Source organism: Aythya marila (genome assembly GCF_965140915.1).
Source record: "Aythya marila genome assembly, chromosome: 17".
In the NCBI taxonomy this organism is placed as follows: domain Eukaryota; kingdom Metazoa; phylum Chordata; class Aves; order Anseriformes; family Anatidae; genus Aythya; species Aythya marila.
Window position 1 is genome coordinate 5,522,340 of NC_139058.1, and position 21,736 is coordinate 5,544,075.

General features: G+C 46.1%; 1 protein-coding gene across 12 annotated transcripts in view; it reads right to left on the minus strand.

Annotated features, from left to right (window-relative positions):
• Positions 1-21,299, minus strand: part of MTMR3 (myotubularin related protein 3) — a 79,222-nt gene extending 57,923 nt beyond the window's left edge. For 7 of the 12 annotated variants that reach the window (XM_082774285.1, XM_082774292.1, XM_082774284.1 and 4 more), the window contains exons 1-2: positions 21,146-21,299; positions 20,596-20,639 (exon numbers count right to left, since the gene is read on the minus strand). The gene's annotated coding sequence lies outside the window, so the exon portion shown is untranslated. Of the gene's footprint in view, positions 1-11,774; positions 11,881-12,045; positions 12,196-20,595; positions 20,640-21,145 lie in introns of those variants that run through there. The other 5 variants (XM_082774286.1, XM_082774287.1, XM_082774293.1 and 2 more) reach the window with 4 other exon arrangements.
• Between the last annotated feature and the right edge of the window lie 437 nt (positions 21,300-21,736).

Consider the following 21,736-nt stretch of genomic DNA (forward strand, 5'->3'; position numbering starts at 1 on the left):
ATATTTTACACTAAAGGCCCTTGAAAAAAAGGCACGGCAAATTCATAACCCAGGATAACATGTGCTTGTCTGCAAGCATTCCTCCAACTCATCACTAGAAGCACACTGTCTACAGCAACCTTTTTTTCTAGTGTTGAGTTGTTGTAGGAATGTATCTGTATATACAGTCATTTACACCCTGCGGAACTCTGATGGGAATATCCAGAATGCTTCTCCCCAAAACTTGACTTCATATGGATTCATCCAAGCCAAACAAACCCTGGCTTCTCACTTGTTTTCCCTAGAGAAACTCATTCTTACTGGCAGATACACTGAACTCTGAGAAGGAAGAACGGTAAGAAGACATTTTTAAGTGTTTCATCCTTAAAAGAACATTCACTCCTTCCTAATGTGACTCAAAGCAAACCTAGTTAACTAAGAAAGGCTTGCTTGTAATTAAGAGAGAAGCCATCAATTTAAGGAAACAAAAAGCTTGGGCTCTTCAGCATGTTACCTGAATAAAACACATCCGCACATCTTCCCCACAGGCATTACAGAAGTTCAACAGGTAATTCTGTTACTGATGCATCAGGGAGGAATTTTCATTTTAAATATGGTTCAATCCCAGACTCACTTCTGTGAGCTGATTGTCCCTCTGTACTCAGCTCCGGTGAGGCTGCACCTCAAGTACTGTGTTCAGTTTTGGGCCCCTCACTACAAGAAGGGCATCAAGGTGCTAGAGCGCATCCAGAGAAGGGCTGCAAAGCTGGTGAAGGGTCTGGAGGACAAGTCTTATGGGGAGTGGCTGAAGGAGCTGGGGTTGTTTAATGTGAAAGCTCAGGGGAGACCTTACTATACTTTACAATGACCTTAAAGGAGGTTGTAGCAAGGTGGGCATCAGGCTCTTCTCCCAAGCACCAAGTGATAAGATGAGGAGAAATGGCCTGAAGCTGCGCCAGGAGAGGTTTAGGTGGGAAATTCTTTACTGAAAGGGTTGGGGGGCATTGGAATAGGCTGCACAGGGAAGTGGTTTGGTTGCCATCTCTGGAGGTCTTCAAGAAATGTGTAGATGTAGAACTTCATAGAATGGTTTAGTGGTGCTCTCATCAGTCCTAGGCTAAAGGTCGGGCTAGATAATCTCCAAGGGCTTTTCCAACCTGAGTGATTCCGTAAAATCTTCCTTCTGAAAGGCTCCCATTCAACACCAGAGGTCTGTGCTGTTGACAGTCACAGGAACAAGATTCAACACTCAATTATGAAAAAGCAGAAGTTAATTCTGCCCCTGCAAGCCCAGTGGGGAAGCATGAAGAACCAGGATAGATGCACACATGTAGTTTTATGGGTTAAGTGGGACATCTGGACATTGCTAAGTCAAGCCATTATTTGACACAGTCCCAAGTAGATCAAGTGGATCACAGACTCATCCAGCCAAGGTTTGAGCATCTCCAAAAACTCCTCCAGAAAACCTGTTCCATATTAAAGTTGGAATCTTTAGAACATTTTAAGTGAGAAAAAATACTCAAAGATACATGAAGCCTTCACACTGAGCAGATAGGCAAAACAAGGATAGGAACAACGTTCAGAATACTCCAGCCTACTTCACTTTTATTTCAAATATTTCAAGATGTTACACATTTGGTATAATACATAAATCTAGATGTGAAATCAATTTCTAGAAGCAAATGCTCAGAGTTGTGATAAAAAGCATTTGGCATTCAGATAAATAACAGCTCACTGTAAGATCCAGCTCAGCATCCAGCCCTTATTTTTGAAAGAGCTTGCATATGATTTTGTACATCTAGATTCAAATGCCAAAAAAAAAATATATATATAACTAAACTGCCTTACCTGGCTGAAAGACTACATCCTTATGTAGCAAGGCTTACTTGACAAGCTTAAGCTGATCTGTGAAGCAAATTACAAGAAAATTCCATGGTATGTTTCAATAGCAGTACCATATCTGTGTCATTAGCTGGGAAATAAAAATCTCTCTGCATCACTTTCAGGCCCAGCTGACAGAACTGTCCTGAGAGCAGTCTTTGTCTGGTAGAGGTTTCCAGAATAACCAGGGAAATCCATGAAGCAGCACTTAGAGCTGCTGCTGATTATGTTCAGTCTGAACAATTTAAAACTTGACATGAAGATAATCATTTTTTTCCCAGTTACCGTTAACATGAGTGCTAAAACCAGATCTTCAAAAAAAAACACACAGGCCAGTATTTCTTCTTTTCACTATTTCACATACAACAGCTTGAGAAGTCCAAGCACTGGCGTGCAAATGCCACTGCAAGGGAAGAGATCCTTGACAGGACAGGCATGCTTTGGTGATGGATTTTTGGACTAGGAATTCAGGTTGTTGCAGGTAGTTAGTTGCACAATAAAGTAAATAAAGGACAAAAAGCTGATAGAAGAGATCCACACACTCATTTTCCCACTCTCGGGTGATTCTCACGCTACGTTTAGTGTTGGTACAGTGCCACCTTGAATACTGTGTGCAGTTCTGGGCTCCACAATACAAGAAGGATGTTCAGGTCCTTGAAAACAACCAGAGGAGGGCAATGAAGCTGGTAAAAGGGCTGGAAGGCATGTCCTATGAGGAAGGCCGAGGACACTTATGCTGTTTGGGCTGGAGAAGAGAAGGCTCAGAGGCAGCCTCACTGCTCTCTACAACTCCCTGAGGAAGAGGAGCCCTGCATTCTCTGAACGCAGACCTTTATTATTTTATATGCATTTTACTAACCCTTGTAGTCAGCAGGGTATTCTGAATAAAGTCATTTTACCACACTGCTCAATTTACAGCACATCTCCCGGTAAAGCTCCATGGCGCTCACCATGTTTTAAGTATTTTCACACTGTCCCATACAGTTAGGCAGCATTACTGGACTTAAAAGGCTGAAAATTAAGCATGGTAGGAATTCAAGGTATCAGAAAGGTTTTGTTTCAGTTCCCAAAACAGAAGTCTAGTTTTTCAAGGTTTATGTGTTCTGTACTAATTTGCTCTGTACTCAGGGAATCCAGCTCCACTAGCTGAGGGAGTTGGAGCTGCAGGGATGAGCACTCTGGCCTGGAGATGTTAAGCTTTTGGTGCTGGGTGTACTACACATGCTGTAAAATAGCATAACTACTGTAAAGGTTTCCAGTAACTTACCACCCAGCACCACGATCCAAAGCAGGGCAGGGACACATCTAAATCTCCAGGATGGCAGCCACCTGACTCACCAGACCACCACCTAGCTGCTCCTCCCTCATCCACTGCTTCTACAAAAACCAGACCAGTTAAGATGCTACCGGGCAGCTGGGAAGTTCTGGATAGTTTCGGAGGTACAAGACCTCAGAGATCTGTTATTACCTGCATGGGTAAACTACTGATGCACTTTGACACTTGGGGGACTGGATAGGCATTTAAATATTCCCATCAGCATTCCTCCCACCATCAGCTTAAGCTGATTATATTAGTTTATTGGCTCAATTGTACAGTAATTGTATAAACCTCTTTCAGAGAGACGAACTTCTTGGCAAGCCTTAAGAATTAAACAGTGCTCACATTTGGTAGAGGAGCTGGAACAACAGCCACAGCCATTCATTAGGGAGCTCAGGTCATCCAGGACTTGTGTTAGAGCTAAAATGAGTCAGGTGGCCAATCCTCACAGCCCCCTCTAAAACACTCAGCCCTAAAGCTAGGGGTAGAGTTGTCTAGTATAGAACTAGACAACTTTTGAACATAATGTTAATGGCAACCCTCAAAGCAGGTAATCTTTCTTTCCTTTAAGGTTTCCTTGCAGAGTAGGATATGGCAGTTTAAGCTGACAAAACTGCATGCGCATGGGAAGACACAGCACTGACACTTACAAGGTATTCAAATCTTATACGTGCTCAATATACATTAGTGTTAACACTCAAAACCCAACATGCTTTACCAGACTCTTGTATCAGGCAAGACTGACCTTCACCACAACGCTTTTTCTCTGCACGTGTTTTCTTTGCTGCAGGTCCCCCGCTTTATTTGCTGGGCTCCCCTACGTGCCCTGAAGCACCTGGATTGAACTAGGTTGAACATCACCCTACTGTACAGCCACTCATATTAAGGAAATTAATGTGAAATTAATAGAAAATAATGCTTTGTACATTAGTTATTTCTCAAACAACTTCAGATTCAGGCTATTTTCTTTAAGCCCAATCAATCCAATTAGGTTTAAAGCCAGTGAGTGTAATACACCACATGCCACTTGCCTCAGCGAGGCACCACCGTCATGTTTAAACTTCGTCTGCCACAGCTTTAACCTTATCTTATCAAAAGGATGTCAGAAGTCTTGTGCAAGTTCACCTCTAACATACTTGTTATCCTCTTAGGAGCCACTGAATGAAATGTGAGTTAATGAATAACGCAGTAGGAATTATTTCATTATCCTCATGGTGAAAGAGAGCCATCTAATTCTTGGCTATGATGTCAGGCTTGAGAACCAGCCAGTGAGAGACTTACTCATGCTTCCACTGCTCAATCAACTGCTACGCCAGCAGTATTCATAGTGAAAGGGGCTTGCAGACTGCACTGACAGTTCAAGCAAGACTGCCAGAGCATGAAGCAGAGCTACTCTGATGGCAGCCTTAGGAAGAATTAAAGCAGCCAGACGGGGAGGAACTGAAGCCTGCCATTTTGCTTCCACAGCAGGCAGAAGGATGAGAGGATGTTTTTAGCAGCACGTCAGCATAAGTTTAATGTGTAGGTCTTACACAGGTAGGGAATCAGTGTAGCTTGTCATTTCTTCACATTTTCTTCCCTTACCTTCAACTTTGGAGAGTTTTAACTCTCCCTGCTCCAAGCTACCACCTGTCTCTTGTACTGAAGTCAGCCTGTCACTGCCAGAAACTTGACACTTAAGGCAAGTCTGAGGCAAGGTACAGCTCCTTCAGTCATTGACAGTTGTGTCTCCCAGCACTCAAGGCTAGTTCCTTTCCACTTTCAGGTCAACTAATGCTGTCAATGCTAACCAAAAGACCGTCTAGTCCTTCCAGGTAAGCCAGGCAGTTTAAGACAGCATTTAGAGATCTATTTACCGATTTCCTAATCATGAAAATCCACCCTCAGTGAGATCAGGTAGCTATGCTAGGACAGTGTCTTTCAGATAATCTCAAACCACTTGACTGTTGAGGAATAAACTAGCACAGAAGTATGCTGTGGAAAACCTAAATAAGAGGGAAAAACAGAGAGCCTGGGAAATCAGAACTAGAAGATGGACTCCTCATGCAGCTGGCAACAGCTATGTCCTCCTGACAAGCCTCCCTCAATGAAACAGCCCAAAGCAAGCTCTGCACATAGTTTTCCTACAGACTGCAGAAATAAAGATGCATTCTCCGTTGAAGGACTGAGATTTTCCCATGAGCTGTAGCTTGCAACCACTTCTGAACAGCCCCACGCTGCTGAGCTCACGTAATGCTTCACAAGCAATGGATACCCGTACCATACTCCAAGTCATAGTGAAAGAAACCCTATCTCCAAACCCAGCATGTGCTGCTGTCATTGTCACGTGTGCATGTGGAAGATGTATTCATAATCGGGAATCAAGTTCTTGCGTCACAATTACTCCACCAAGAATGCAATGCTGAAATATATTTAGAATGGTTCTGTTAACGTGATAGCTAGCTTCCATAATGCTGTTAAAGGTATCCAAGGCTATAAACCCACTATTGTTCTATGAGCAATTATTGCAGAGTAAGTGGAACGCTTAAAATACCGTATTTAAGAAATAATGCTAATTCCACAGCAGTATCTGTAAAACAGAAAAAAAATCAGTAGGGTACATTATCAAAAGCTGGCTTTGGGGCAAGTTTTTATTACAGCAGAAATTTTTGAACTGGTAGGGAACAGCTTCAACACCCAGCTCTGCCAGCATCTCTGTGTGTGAAGAGCACCCATGTGCGAGCCTTGTGGCAATCACCTCCAGACAGGATCTACTGTCAAGCAGCAGCAGTCCCGAGCAGCCTACCCAGCAGTCAGTGTCCACACATCTATCAGCCAACCAGCAGAGCACTGAGCTGTGCTTCAGCCTACAGAGCTGGAAACGAGCGCCTAAAGGTAAGCAGAGGAACACAGAGCAAGTTCAGAAACAGGTCTGAGCGTGTAAGAGAGTAATGAGACAGAACTGATGCCCTAAGTTGGGAGGCTGGAAGCTTTAGCAATTCTGACTTGCACAGTGATACTGCTTTGTTTGATCACGTGCTTACATCCTCCAGGGAGTCAGAGCTGTTCCTACACAGAACATCAAGCTGAGTTGTCAAAGCTCAGAGCTCTTCAGTTGGATCTTGAGAGGCTGTGCCTATACTATTTCTACAGTAATGTTTGTTAACCAAGTTTTCATGCCAAGAAAACTGCCAAAGCCACCTGCAGTCAGAAGATCCAGCTTTACTAGAAGCATCTTTAGTGCTCTGTTCATATTAGCTGTATACAGAAACTGCCTTGGAGACCATGCTAGATGCTTGTGTCTCACCTGGCCCCCTTTTAGAAGGTCCACTATCACTCAGAGAGCAGTTCCTACCTACTCTGGACACCCTCTTCAGGATAAAGACAAGTGGTTGACTCCACTGTCTGATTCAGAGGGAAGACAGCAATATTCCAGTGTTTGTAATGCCGCAGTTTCGAGCTTAAGTACATCTAGACAGAATTGCTAGAATGAAGCAGACAATATCATCCAGACTCTGGCTGAGGAAGCATCAGTAATTAAAGAATTTAAGTGGACACCACATTCTTTGATGTTCAAATGCTCAAAGAACAAGCAGCTCAACAGACATTCCCTGTATTAACATAACAAATAGCTGTTACCCTCCCTACACACATCAAGCTTTGCCAAAGTGAGAGTCAGTTATAAGGCAGCTCTTCTATCACCACCTCCATTTTCTCCAAGCTTAAAGATTAAATCAAATATTTCACTACTGGAATTTTCATTATCAGGAAGTTGTAATACTGCTTATTTGGTTGGTTTGTTCTCCCAATATGATAGCTCACTTTAATGCTTTGAGTTAACAATTATTATTGCTTAACTAAGATAAAGCAAACAGAGGCCTGAAAAGCATAAAGCAAGCAGTAGAAAACCAAGCTCAGCTGCTCACAGATAGACTGAATGCATTATGATCACCTGCAAGGCTCATGGAAATTCTGGCACAGCTCTAATATGCATCAAAAGTTTCAAGCCCTGATGCTTAGAGCTTCAGGAAGTTGTCAAAAAGCTTAAATAGCGGGGTAAAGACTCAGACCGCTTACTGTATCTAAACAGTTGGGGTTAGCAATGAGCAAGAAAGGTGCATGATAACACAAAAAGCAAGAACCAAAACCTGCACGCAATATTCCCAAGATATTTTGCGAGATGACTTCTCTCCTAAGTATAAGCAAGCATGTGTGATTCTCCAGAGAGGTCACCAAAAGTGAAGGGGGGCTGTTTGCTCATTAAAGCTCAGATGAAGAGCTCCACGACCTGCCGAGCAGCCCTACTGCGTGGTACCCACCAGGAGGTATCCCCAGTCACGCTACTCCTCTTGCCCAATTCAGGAAGAGGATGCAGGAGGGATGTGATGGAAGGCAGCAGTAAGGCTTGGCCCAGCACGACTTTATTTCTCAGATGGGTTATTAGAGTTGCAAGAGAAGTTTCACTGACAAGACTGAACTTGAAGCTGTTCCAACAGAACTGAAATTGTCAGTATGAGATGTTCACCCTATAGATGAAAGCCTGTGTATGGAAGTGACCCGATCTTAGTTTTCTTCTACTGAACAATGAGCTTCACTCAGTGAGTATAACGTGCTAAGGAAATAACTGAATAGATGACTAGAAAGAGGGATTCAAGTGTCAGTCTTCACAAGACTCAGCCAGGACAAAGTGCTTTTTGTTTCTACCTTTGAGATCCTGACAAATCAAAAATAGATTAAGTGTGCTAGCAGACTAGCTTCTCCCTCAAACTGATACACGATCCCGCAGAGGAGGATCTGCCAATGCTCTGAAGTAACTTACACCAGAGCAAACACAGCAATGCATACGTTCAATTTCCCTTGCCAGCAGTTTGAAGGGAACCATGCCTTCAGCATTACAGTAAGCTCGCCAGTAACCACTTCGCTTACGGGTAAGGTATAATAAAGCTTCAAAATAGATAAGGTCCTAACTGCACAGGTATTACACAGGAATACCAAAATCCTTAGTCTTGTCAGAGCCACATGAGTATCTGCACAAGTACCAAGGAAGGCTTTGTTACCTCTGGGAACAGGCTCCAAAAGAGACATTTGTTGTTTGTACATTCTTCATTTAACCTTGCTAAGTTCACCAGCATTATTATGTGCAGCTCAGTGACCAAAACCAAGTTACTCAGTAACTTCCCAGCATGAAGTTTCAGCGCACTAGCTCTAGCGACTGAATTACATACATTGCCATCTTAACATCTACAAATCCAGTAACTCACTGCTCCCCAACCCACAAGGAGTCAGCACATCTTATCTGTGGAAAACACACCAACATTATCAGCTAGGATATCAAACGGTACCACAAATACCAAAACCCAGCAATTCAGCTGTTTCAGTTAACAATTAATAAAATAGGGCTCCGCAAAGGAATGCATCTGCTTCCACTTCCTGCATAAATCTCCAGCAGAGCTCAAGTGGTGCCACAGGTACGTAAAACCCTCAGAGCTGCCTGTGCTGCAGGTGATGCTTTTAAGCTCAGTTTGCCCAAGACACAGAACTGCTGCAGAAGTTGTACTTTTGAGGGGTAACTTGAAATCAGTAGCAAGTCCTTCCTGCTCCAGAAGTTCAGGCCAGCATTCCAGCACCCTCAGGCACCCAGTATTCTTAGCTCTGTCGCATGATTTGCACAGCAGCCCTTGCGCTTGGTACCCAGCCTCAACGACACCATGCTAGCAGCACTACCCAGGGAAGACTGCTGTAAGCCAGCAATTTCACTTTAGGATAGAGGCCATTTTTGCTACAGAGGCAGAATAAAGCACTGCAGAAGCACTCGTTAAATGCTTTTCTTGCAGCATTCTTTGTCTAGAAGCATTGCCTCAAAAAAATCCCCCTCAGAGTACATAAGGCCAGTCACGCTGAATATGGCATGTTAAACGGAAGATGCATGGGACTGAAGCAACTGGGAAAAAAAAAGGTTAAGATGCAGGTTTCTACACAAATTCTCCCTGTAAGTAGGCTGTGTCACTTGTGACAGAACACTGGAAGGAAGAAAAGCCATGTGTGAGCTGTGATGAATGTACGAGCTTACCTTGGCTGAGCAGGTGGTGGGAATACCAGCAGCATTTCTGTGAAAGCTTTACGAACTAACACAAAAGACTAAGAAAGGACCTAATGCAAGTGTGCTGGTTTGCACAAAAAACTTCTGCTTCCCCATTCCAAAATTCAGTAAGGTTTGTAAGTAGGACAAACCTATCTAGGCAAATCACACTTAATCCTTACTTCAGAATTGGAGCCTTTGGACCCTTCCACTCAACCTACTTCCAATGCTTCATTTTTAAGATCCTTTTACGCAGTACACACCAGAGCATCTCATCTAAACAAAACTGGCAGAGTGGGTACTAGTAAGGACTTTTCCCCTTTCTTCCCAAACAGAAAACCTGTAAAATGACATCAAATGCTGTAAAACACATCACTTGAAAGATAATGCTGAAGTCAGATGCTCCTCATCCAAGAACTACTTGGAAGAATCTCCTGAATTTCTCCAACAAGTCACCTGCAGCTCAGCTCCTAAATACTAATTCAGGAGTTCAACACTATAATAAAACTGAAGAATGAAAAAGGCTTAGCAGAATAGACACAGTTTTGTTTGCTACAGCTCAGGTTTCTTTGTTAAAAAAAAAAAAAAAGCTTACCTAGTAAGTTTGGAGTGACACACACCTTGGCATTTAAATGACTGAAATCTAGAGATGTGGGACATCAGTGAATACATAGGAGGTGGCTCTTTAAACAAATGCAGGTTTTAACAGGATAAATTCCTATTCTATACTTGCAGAGTTTAAAGGTTACAAAAAGCTCTATGTTGAAGGAACAGATCAGCACCAGGCAACAAGCTTTTTATAACATGGCAAAGATGCTCTGAATTCCATTTAGAGGCTGAGCTGTCACTCACAGCATGATTATGGATTCTCAGCTTCACAGAAAGATTCACAACTTTCTCTTCCACGTTCTCATGCCATAAAAATATCCGTGCGTTGTTTAAACTCTAAGAATTCTAGTTAAGATGTTATTAAAATCAAAGTATCTCAGTCATCAGCATTGATTTTTGAAGGGTTACAGGTAAAGCGGCTGCTCAGAAGCCAGCTAATAGGCAGGAGATTCCTCAGACAAGTTTTAATCCACCGTATCTGTTTCAACATGCAGAACCTGTCAGGTCTTTCAGCAATACTTAGCATAAAGTCACCTAGGGGAGAACAGAATCACAGAACTTGACTCACTTCCATAGAAATGCAATTCTGATTGTTTTCTGTTGCAAACATGATGCACCGAGTTGTTTTACCACCATTCAGCTCAGCAAGCCATCCTTAAATCGTGCCTAGGGAATTCTTCACCTTTTGCATTTTAATGAGCCACAAATAACCACGCAGATCTTAAGAAAACCAAGCATGCAGAGGGACCCTGTTCTTCCTCCTAAGTTTTCCAGAACCAGCTAAGGAGGCCTGAAGTTCTAGGAAATGGGAGCTAGAACGCCAGTTCAAAGTTTCCTGTTCATTGATTCATGAAAGCTCAAAAGCTAACCTTCTACAAGCAGTGGAGCACCCAGCTGGCTCCGTGTGCCTCTGCACCACAAGCACACACACTTTACAGCCACATTTTCAGACTCCTTAAAAAAAATCCCACAACTTTCCAGCACCAAAACCACTGGGGCTGACAATCTACCTGAACAGACTCGAGCATTCTCTCCACCTGCAGAAGCATTCTGGGCTCCACACCCAGCTTGGAAATTCACACTAGCTCTACGAATTCTTAACTGTCTTGGCAAGATTCACTAAAAGAATTGTAGAGCTTAAACACAAATCTTTGGAAAGTTTTTTGACATTATGCCTTTTTTGAAACCGTAAACTTAACTAGATTCCCCTCAGCCCATGTGCTTACTTCCAACACAGCAATTCTTGCACAAAAAAATTAAATCCCTTCTTGCTCTTTTCATGATACGAGTTACATTTGAGACTGACTTCTTTTGACAAGGCATGTTGTGACTTATCGCTCCTTGCCTACGATAAGTCACTTAGCTCAAAAAATATTACTGAATCTGCAGGGTTTATTGAAGTTTTGTTTTGTTTTTTTTTTTTAAACTAGCACATTACTTGTTCTGCTGGGTTTAACATGGTAGCATGTGTTCCTGATTAGACTAAAAACTGAATTTTAGTTACTAGGGAATTACTATTGAATTTTAGAACTAAGAAGAGTTCTGAATTGTAGGAACTAGGAAATTCGGAATTAGGAAAAGTTACTGAATTTTTGAACTAGGAAAAGCAAGAACTGCTATAGATATTTAGAAATTACGCCACATTGTAATTTTGGTGCCCCTGAAATAAGTTCAGGCAGTTTAGGCTTAGCCCTGCTAGGTCTCTAATTTGAATGCCAAACAACTTGCATCTAAAAGCAAGACGTATGCCAGAAGCAGTAAAGGGACTGCATTCAACAAGAGCTGACCTGATAATCACTGCAGCTGCTTAATCACTGGTCTAGTATCAGGTAGTTGGATGTACTAGGACAGTTTAGAAAGCTGGATAGTAACTTGAAATAGTAATGCTTAGAAAAAATAAGCTACAGGGCACAACAGCACACAACTTACCCTTTAGTGAGCTGCCAAACTGTTTCTTCCTCAACCAGAACAAATCAAGTCTTCTTATGCAAGAGGAAAAGTCTTCATACCTTAGCGCTGAGTGAGAGCTCACCGTCTAAGGAATGATGCAAGAACACTATTAGTTTTAATAGGACTGCTCTCTGGGCGTGACCCTCAAAGGCCAGGAGCACCTGAACTCGTACCTTACACAAACAGCTTAACAAGAACTAGACTTGAGACAAGAAAGTGAGACATAGCTCAGTGGCCCTGTTACACCAACCTCATACAATCAAGCAAAAGCCCTTCTTCCTCTGGCCGTGGCTCCATGGGCCAAGCACTCCAGATGAACCCACACCCAGCCACTTCAGGCAGCAGCCAGCAGTGACACCACCGAGCATAACCACCCTCCGCAGGTAGGCATCGCATCGGGCAGGTTTCAGGGTTGCTTCCCACTCCACGGTGAATCACTCCTAACAGCAGGGTTGGCATTGCTCTTATCTCAGTGACTTACTGAGCCATTCCCATCCTGTCCCTTCTCCTGGCCTTCCAAGAGCTCACAGAAGCGCCTAGGTGGCAGAAAAACTGCAGAGGGCTTAGAGGGGCCAAGCAACTGAAAGCCAGACAGCTCTTAAACCAGCTTGCATGTCAACACCTCCGCCCAGACAAGTGGTCTTTTGCTTTCCTGATGAGCAGAACCACCAGGAGTAGAGCTCCCCGAATATTTTTGCATTTCTTTCAACCCAAGTGATACAGCTTGGGAAGAAGCAGGCTTCAGCTGCTGCTACCATCAGTTACCGCAGCTACTCTGAGCAGAGCAACAGTGACCTGGTGCTCAATGCACCGAATTTGGCAAAAAGCAGCACCCACAGTCAAGATCAGTATCTTCTAAATCAATGGAGTTTGCTTCCATCCTCAGGTCAGCATCACACCATTGGATAGTAAATTCTCTAAAATGCTGCAAACTGAGTAGTTTTAGAAAACCCCAATGATATGCTCATCTCGTCTAGTCCTTCCACTGGAGATCACTGTTTGGCAGTTACTTCACCAAGTACCAGCATTATTTCTACCATTTAGAAAGCTAGAATTCCACTTCCAGATACATGGAAAACATTTTAGGTCCAGCTACTAAACCTGGAAGTAAAGAAAAAGCAACATTGCAGTGACCAGGTGTGTTGCTACTATCCTGAAGCTCTTTAAGAAGCTCCTGTCTGAGATGAGCCACTTGTGAACATTTCCAATCCTTTTGCTTCAAGGAGCCTTTATGAGCGATCACTCAGCCAGGTATCCTCCAATGTCCCAGTCAGGCTCTCAAAGAAGGACCATGGATTAGCTCTCCTGCAAGGAAGTTTCCATCCAAGACCCCTAAAACATGGTTTGAGCACCTGGAGGTACGAGGATACTATCAGTATATTCGAAAGCTGGAGCGCTCCCTACAAGCTAGGACTTTTAGGGCAGAAAGCTGATCTCTGCAGAGCAAACAGCCTAACTGCCCAGCCACTGGCCCTTATTTCTGCCAGAACACACACCCACAACACCCACAAAGCAGTAACAGCTTCAACATGCGTCTCCAAAATTGGACGTTCCCGTGTTGCTTCTCCCTGCTGTCCCGATCTACTCATCCGTTACGCACAGGGATGCTCTGCAGCAGAAGCACACTAACCAAACACCTCCAAATCATGTGATACTCACACTTGAGCCCGAAGGGATTAAGAGATTCCAGTCCAAAGTAAAAGAAAACAAGCAAGCTATTGTATTCTGCATTAGAAAACAACCGTGCCTCGACCATAATCCATTAGCCAAACCTATAAGGAAAGCCTGGCAGACCTCAAAATGTTGACCTTGCTCCCATCTTCCCCCTTTTTCCCCAGAATTCAGATTTTCCCAAAGTGGAAGAAGGTACGTTCTTTTGGAAGTTGCTCAAAGAAAGGTTCACTGAACATAGACAAAGATGAGAATGTAATTATAATGGGTATCCAACCAGAATATAATGCCCCGTTCACAGCAAATTCCTGCTACCAGCAGTGAGACAAAATGAAGAATTTGAGCTCTCCAACGTACTCATGACTAGTGTGTCCAATCACCGTGCAATTAAAGAGCAGGAACTCTTAATTGTAAAGATGAACACTTGTGTGATAAGGATTAGTCATTCATTTGATGCAAAGTTTATCCACTCAGGAAAAACATGCACAGGACTCAGTGGGAACAAGGTCTGCAGGCAGAGGCAATAAACTTACAAGCTTACATTAAATAGGCTTCACTTGCTTTCTGCTTCCATTTAAAGGCAAATAAAAAGAACCCAGGAACGCAGCACGGCCAGGCACTTCAGGCAGGTCTCTTGGATCAGTTTAGCAATGCCTCCGTCCACTAGCCACATCCCCAGAAGTGGGAAGCAGGATTGGACCGATGGGTGCAGTCTGTCAGGCACCACAAACACTCTGGAGACACGGAGAGCTTGCAGGTACCGCACAACAGTGCCATGACTGCTGTGATGAGGAAAGTAAATAAACTCAAACAGAATAAAAGCAAAGCTGTCAGCTCACAGGACTCAGAGAAGTGTTCCTGCTCTATTCAAACCACAGCAAACTGACTACAGGAGGGCTGGAGCAATGTCCTCTCATTAATTTACAAGCAAATCTGCCTCCAGGATACGCGGGTGAGCTTTGATCTTGTAGCTTCCCCTTTTGATCATCGGTTCTTTGTCAGTACACAGACAAATATTTTAAGAGCCCAAACTTACAGAACCCATGGAACAGTTGAAGAGAGCTCTGGTAACAGCAATTCTGAAAATCAGAGACCACGCAAAGATGGGAGAGAAGAAAACCCAAAGAGAGTTCAGCTCAACAGGCCCAGAACTGGGTCTGGAGAGGTCTCGAAGCAAGCATCCTATCAGGGACACACACGGTGTAATTAGGGGTGACAGAACTTCACAGCACCTCATTTTATCTCCGCTTTTAGTTTCAATGATAGCAATTACCTGCTTGCAGATAGCAACGCGGTAAGTAGAGCTTTCCCAGGTACACATTTAGGTCAATTATGGCTACATAGAGATGAAATCAGCCAGCCACAGCAACAAGCTCACTCCCTTTCGTGATCTGCTTGCAGAGAAGACAAGGAGTCAGGCTGCTGGGCTCCTGTCTAAAAAAAAAAGATTGGAAAGTGTTTCCTTGGCATTTCCTATTTCAAACCTTGCCACAACCACTTCCAGGAGCTGCTAACACTCACCTTGACAGCATCCCATCACAGCAGACCAACACTGCCCCAGGCAGTGAACAGGACCCTTCTGGGAGCTGCTCCACACCAAAACCTGGGCTTCCCCCCAGAAGCACCGACCAGACTCACCCACGTAACATCTGCTGTGGGATGGTGAGACACTGAGACCCCGCAGGCACGGTAGGCACAAGCACGGTGTCTCTGACCTCAGGCTGCTCCTTCTTTGTGCTACCACTTCTTCAATTCCACCTCCAGTTTCACACACACCCCTTCCAATACTTTCAGCTACATTTTTAACTTAATGAAATCGGAAATCTAGTAGTCTGCCCTCGTCTTATCAGGATCCAAACCCTACAGGACATGAAGACTCAAGGGAAGAGCACGTTTTCCACCTATTTTCTGAAACCCTGCCAGCAGCTGTACCAACACACACACAAAAATAAGCGTACTTGCACAGAACCATCAAATTGGACTGAAACAGGAGTCACACTCGAAGGACTGGAAGGCTTAAAACTCACATGGCCTCTACCTAAAGCACTGCTCACAGGAGGGAGTCCTGTCTTCTGCTCCATCACCCAAAAGCAGTTCGGAAAGCCAGCCAAATGTATCTTGTCTTCAGACTCCATTTCCAGCTGTGCTTCGCAGCAGACAGGCATTTCTGTCCTCTCATGCAGGCAGCACCAAGCAGCTTCCCCCAGGCACTTCCAGGACAGAAAGCAGCACCAGAGAAAAGTTCTGTTCTGTCGAGTCTGAGTGAAAACCTTCTCTTAAATGCACAGGCAAAGAGAAACTATTTTTATTTCTTCCTGAAGCTCCGTTCTCTCAGGTAGTGCTACAGAATTAATGCTTTGAATATAGCCCTAGTTTCTAGTCCCAAAGCAGGAGAAGCAAATGAGGCCCCCAGAAGGGCAACAGAAAACAGTGCTAACAGCATTTCTGTAGTGCCATTCTGTAGTGCACCAGGGCACACGCCTCTGGGATCAGAAAGGAAAGCTACAAAGGCTTAATTATGGCAATGCAACAGTCTTCCTCCACAAATTCAACCTGAAGTGCATTACCTCCCCCCATACTGACTGTGTTCTAGGAACTAACCTTGTACTGCACCAGAACAGGCAGAAACACTTAAAGAAATGATTTAGACTCATACACACAAGACACTTCATCCTACAGACAGGCACCTCAGCTAGAGATCTCTATTTCAAGCTATTTTGTTTTCAGGAATCTCAGCCAAACCCTGATGTACAGCTTTCCACTAGTCTTCCTGAAGGAAAACCTTTCCACGCTCATAAAACAGGCTAAGAAAGACTACAAACAAGAGAGTTTTCCCTAGGAGTCTTAGCCAAGCAGATACTGTGCTCATAGCATGGGAAAATAGGACATCAGCAGCAGGTTACTTTGACAATGTTGCTTCCTTGAGAAGTAGGAAGCTGACACTGAAGTTAAAAGTATCTTTTCCAATTCTTTCCCCAGTAATGGCTAAAGAAAGTAGGACCTGATTGGGTGGACCCTGCACATCTGCTAGAGACAGCACCAGAAAAGAGTAACTCCAGTTCTGAAATTAAAGCAATCCAAAAAAAATCAAGGTATCCAACGTTCCCCGAATATGCTCAGCCTTGAGTTTAGGACGTGCCTCCAGCTGCGGATGTGTGCAGCTGCAAAACAATCCCAGTCAAGACACCAAGCACCCAAGCCCTGCTCCGGCCTCGCAGGATCCAACAGGATCTTCTCACGGACCTAACCCAGCAGGAAGAGGACGTTTAAGTGGATACGTCCTGTAACCAGGTTAAAAACACAACCACAGCGTCTGATTTTAAAGCTCAGCCATGGGAAGACAAAGAGGAGAGTACTCAGAGACTTCTGACATTCACGTGCTTGCCCTCAAAGCAGAAGAGCTGTCGAGCTCTCCTCACACTGGAGGCTTCAACTTCTCCCCAGGAGCTGGTAGCAGCCACCACGTGAGAGGAGATGCTGTGCAGAAACCCTGCCCAGCCCTACGGAAACTGTCACTCTGCAGAGAGCGCAGGAGTAATTGGCCCGAGAAGCAAACAGGTGAGCACAGAACACAGTCTGAGGTCAACAGGAACAACAGGAAGGAGGACAAGGGGAAAAAAGAAATCAAATTCAGTTATCAGAGCACAAATGCACCATCCTCCAGGCCACGTTCTGGAATTCAGAGGCATCTTGGCTGTTGATCTCCTGAGATCAAGCACTCGAACGTGCCCTGAACCAGCCCTCGCTGTAAGGAAGGCAGCGGTCAGGGCAACGGGCTGTTCCAGCTGCCCTTCAAACACCCAGCTCTTCCAACGGAGAGCAGTGCTCGCACCAAGTTTCTAATTTTGTTCCTGCTTCAAGCCAATTCTGCAGCTGCCAGGACCGTTTTCCAGGCCAGGCTCAGGGCTCGTAGCTAGGACCAGGCCCAATGCTGCACAAGACCCCTGACTGCTCCAAGCCCTGGTGTTGGCCACTGCCCTGCTCCTCCTGAGCCAACTTGATAGAGAACCAAAGTCAAAAATTACTCAAAATTTGCTCAAAACGTTCAATTTGGAGGCATGGTAACACTTGAGCAGCGCAGCTTGTACAAGTTTAGCTGCATTATGGCTAAGGGCTGCCCATCTTCCAGCCTCCCCAAACCCAGCTGCCCCAAGGCTGGGCACAAAGGCCCCATTTGGGCAGTCCTGTTCCAAGGCTGCTGCTTCTGATCAGAGCTGGGAAGGGCTCCCCCAGCTACAGGACCACTGGTACAACATCTTATTCTTAGTTATTCCCCTTAAGCACACCCCAGTCATGCACACACAGGTCTTAAACTTTGAATCATGCCAAGCCTACGTTGTTGCAGCCGTGTGCAGCATTAACACCCATCGGGAGCAACGCCTGCAGGAAGCCAGCATCCTCCTGCGAGACCTGCAGAGCACATTTCCAGCTAGCAGCTGAACCAGCAACCAGACACAACCCAACTGCTCCTTCTACACCTTAGATTACAGCTCTCAGTCAGAGGTATTTCACATGACAAACCAATGCTAGGTATCAGCAACTGTATTTCAAGTTAATCCCGTAAAAACAGTTATTTTTCATGGACGATGACTCCAGAAACAACTTACCTATTCCAATTAATATTCCAGAAAGCCTTTGCTCTTCTTCCCTGGCTCACGTTGCATGGTGCAGAGCTGCAGCTCCAACGTTTCCCTTCCAGGCACACACTGCTGCTTCCTGAAGGCGACCAAAGCACCTCCAGCTCCCATCACAGACACAACCCCGCTGCACTTAGCGAAGGTAACAGTACCGCTGCTTTCTACAATAACGCTGCACTCTCTTACCTCCTAGAATCACAATAACCAGCATTCTGTCAGCTGGCGTCCCCTGCCTCTGGGGTGGAGAGTTGAGAAAGTCTCGGCTGTTTCCATTCCCAGCCACATTCTGAGTAAGAAGTCAGCACCAACGGATGCCACAGTCTGTGATTTTTGCCCATCCCACAAGTAGCAGGCAAGAAATTGTCACATGTGCACGTCCATACACCCATCCAGCTACAGCAATCCTGCCCCGCTCAGGATTGATGCACCCAAGGTAGAAGTTACGACACATCACAAGTTGAGGTCTTCAGATCTCCACTGGGCAGAGCAAGCCTTATGAAGTCAGTATTTCAATTCCTAAACCAGCATGAACTTCGCTTTTAAATCTGTCATACAAGCCACGCAATCACCCTTTAATCTTCAAACTTCACAAAGATAAATGAATAACTGTCTTAAAAATGTGGTTCATTACAAGAATTACAGCGTTATTTGAGCACTAGCCATTTTCCCAAAGCTTTCTTAAAAGCATTGGAAAGTTATGGCACCAACAAGCACAGAAGGGGTGGAATTGAAAGTCGGGAAGCTCTTCTCCTGGAGATGTAGAACCCATACGGGATCCTTTACACCACCAGTCACTCTAGCTAGAGCCGAAGGCAGAGCAGTCACCCATCCCAGCACAGAACAGGGTTAGACAACTCAGTGCTGGGGAGCTTATTCTGAAAGAACCATTTACATCAGCTGATTCAGCCAACGAAAGCAACTCTGAAACAAAGGCACATTCCAGTACCTGGGGTTTTTGCTCTGGTTTACAACACTCGCTGAGCGCTGTTGTACCACCTGCGGGCCCGTGCTCAGAGACACCACCGCTGCCAAGCAGAAGAGGTCGGCCTCTGGCATCCAGCTCCCATTCACTCCACAGGGACGATTCCTTCTCCCTTGCTCCAGCAGCCTTGTCAGGCTCATCCCATCGCTCCAGCAGCCTAACGCCACCCTTCTCCTTACGTTACTCCGCGTGTACACACTAACTGCCAGCAGAGCGCTGCTCAGTCCTCCTACTCCTGAAGGGCTGACAACATATTTCTCTCCACCTCCCTGGGTGGCATGTAGGTGGAACAAGATCGAAGATAAAGGACTGTATCCTCTGCCTGCAGAAGCTCGGGCACACTGCGCTTGCATCTCGTTCAGCTGCAGATGGCCATTTTGGTGAGAAAACAAGAGCTTATCAAGATGGACTATTCCACCCACAGGGATCATCTGTAGGTTGCGCATTATTGCTGAAGCTGGCTAACATTTTACTAATTTCTTGTGCAGACAGCTAACAGCAATGGATATTAGCAATATCCTGAATTGCACTGCAAGCCAGAGAACCAGCTTGACTGAACGTATCACTCCTGGAAGCCTATAATCTGAAGTACAACAAGCACCTTTTGGAGTTATTACCAACCTTTTGGAGTTATTGCCAATAGCCACCACTGCTCAGTGTTGCTGTTTCCGCACGTTTGCCCCTCCCCAAACTCCAAAGCAGGCACCCAAACTTCTCGGTGAAGCATTTCAGAATCCTGTGCCCCGCCTGTACTTATCTGCAGAAAATTTCAACACTTGCAGTCCACAGTATTTCCTGTACTATGAAAGAAAGCATTTTTTCTATCCTCTAAAACCACAGCCGAAGCGATGTGTGTATCAGATGTCAAGGCTCCTCCTTTCAAGTTATCTGCAAGCGCTCCTTCATGTGAGCTCCCCTTCTCTGCCACCAAAAGATTTTCAAATACTAGGAGCCTTTCTTTAGGACCAGGCAAGAAGCACCTCAGCCCTCTATCTAAAGCTTCGAGCATGACAGGTATTGCAGAAAGCCTGCCACAGTTCCTTCAGCCACGCTACCGCCCCTTCCCGACAAACTAACCTAGGAATTTCAGGTATCCCTTTATTTTCACTGTACCTCTACGCTCAGCACCACTTTATGTGATCTCCCAGCCAAGCCCTCTTCCTCTAAAAGAAGCCCTTGTTGCACATGATTGTGTGGGCTCATGGCACAAGAAAACATACAGGTGGGAGACTCAGACAGGAAAAAAGCAGTTCTCATGTGTAAAGTCCGCAGGATTTACGAGCTCATAACCACCCTTCTCCCAGTGAAGGGGGTGTGCACAACAAGGGAATCAGTTTCCCATACAGAGAGATGTGAGGGAACACGAGAGTTCACCTGTTGATAAATCAACATTCCCTAGACAAAAGGACAGAAAAGGGAACAACTACACGCAAAAGCTGAAGCTCCACTTAAACAAAACACCAAGACCTCACACCTGGGGCCAGGGGGGCAGCGCAAAACCACCACTTACCAGAGAAGGGCAACATCTGCTCGGCTCCCACCAACAGAACAGAGCTGTTGAGAAGAAGACGGGGAAGAGGCACGGTTAGAGCCCCCACACCCCACAGACGAGCACCCAAAGCCGCACCGGGTCCTGCCACCGCGGGAGGAGGGAGAAACACAGGAATTTCGGCCCCCAGCACACTGAGGGAGGCGGCAGGAGAAACAACACAGGGGCGAGGCCTCGGCGGGCAGCGAGGGAGGTGAAGGGGGAAGGAGGCCGGGAGGGAGCCGCGGCGACAGGGCCGTGGAGGCGGCGGCCGCAGCCGGGTGAGGCCCACACGGCGGGGCCAGGCGGGATCCACCACCCCTCCGCCAGCCCGAGCCCCCCGAGGAGGAAAAGGAGGAAGAGGAGAAAGGGGAGGAAGAGGAGGAAGGAGCAGGAGGCTGAGGCGGAGGCCGGGGGGCGTGCCTGACCAGGCCTCAACCCCCAACCTCCCGCCCGGCCTCCCCCCCGCCAGGCCCCAACCCTCCTCCCGCCCCCCGAACCGAGCCCTGGGAGGCTCCCGGCGGTTCCTTACCGCGGGGCAGAGCCGGGCATGGCGCGGGGCCGGTCCCCGGGGCTCGGCCGCCTGCCTGGGCCCGGCTCGCTGGGCTCCGGCTGCCGCCGCCGCCTCCCCTCACCGCCACAACAACATGGCGGCCGCGAGGCGCGGGCACGGCGGGGCGGGGCGGGGCGGGCCGGCAGCGGGAGCGCGCAGCCGCCACCGCCTGCCCCCCCCTCCCCGCCCAGCCCGGCCCCCGAGGGGCGGGGCTCCCTCTGCTCTGTGAGGGGAGCCGGTGTTTTTTTTTGTTTTTTTTTTGGGGGGGTGAGGTTTTTTTTGTTGAATTGTGGAGTTGTGGAATTGTTAATGTGGGAAAAGGGCGCTGAGATCGTCTGGTCCAACCATCCCCTACCGCCACTGTCACCCACTAAGCCGTGTCCCCAAGCACCACGTCCAACCTTGCCTTAAACACCCCCACAGACAGTGACCACCTCCCTGGGCAACCCATCCCAACGCCCGATTTCTCTTTCTGACAGAAATGTCTCCTCATTTCCAACCTGAACCTCCCCTGGCACAGCTTGAGGCCATTCCCTCTAGTCCTATCACTACTTATCTGTGAGAAGAGGC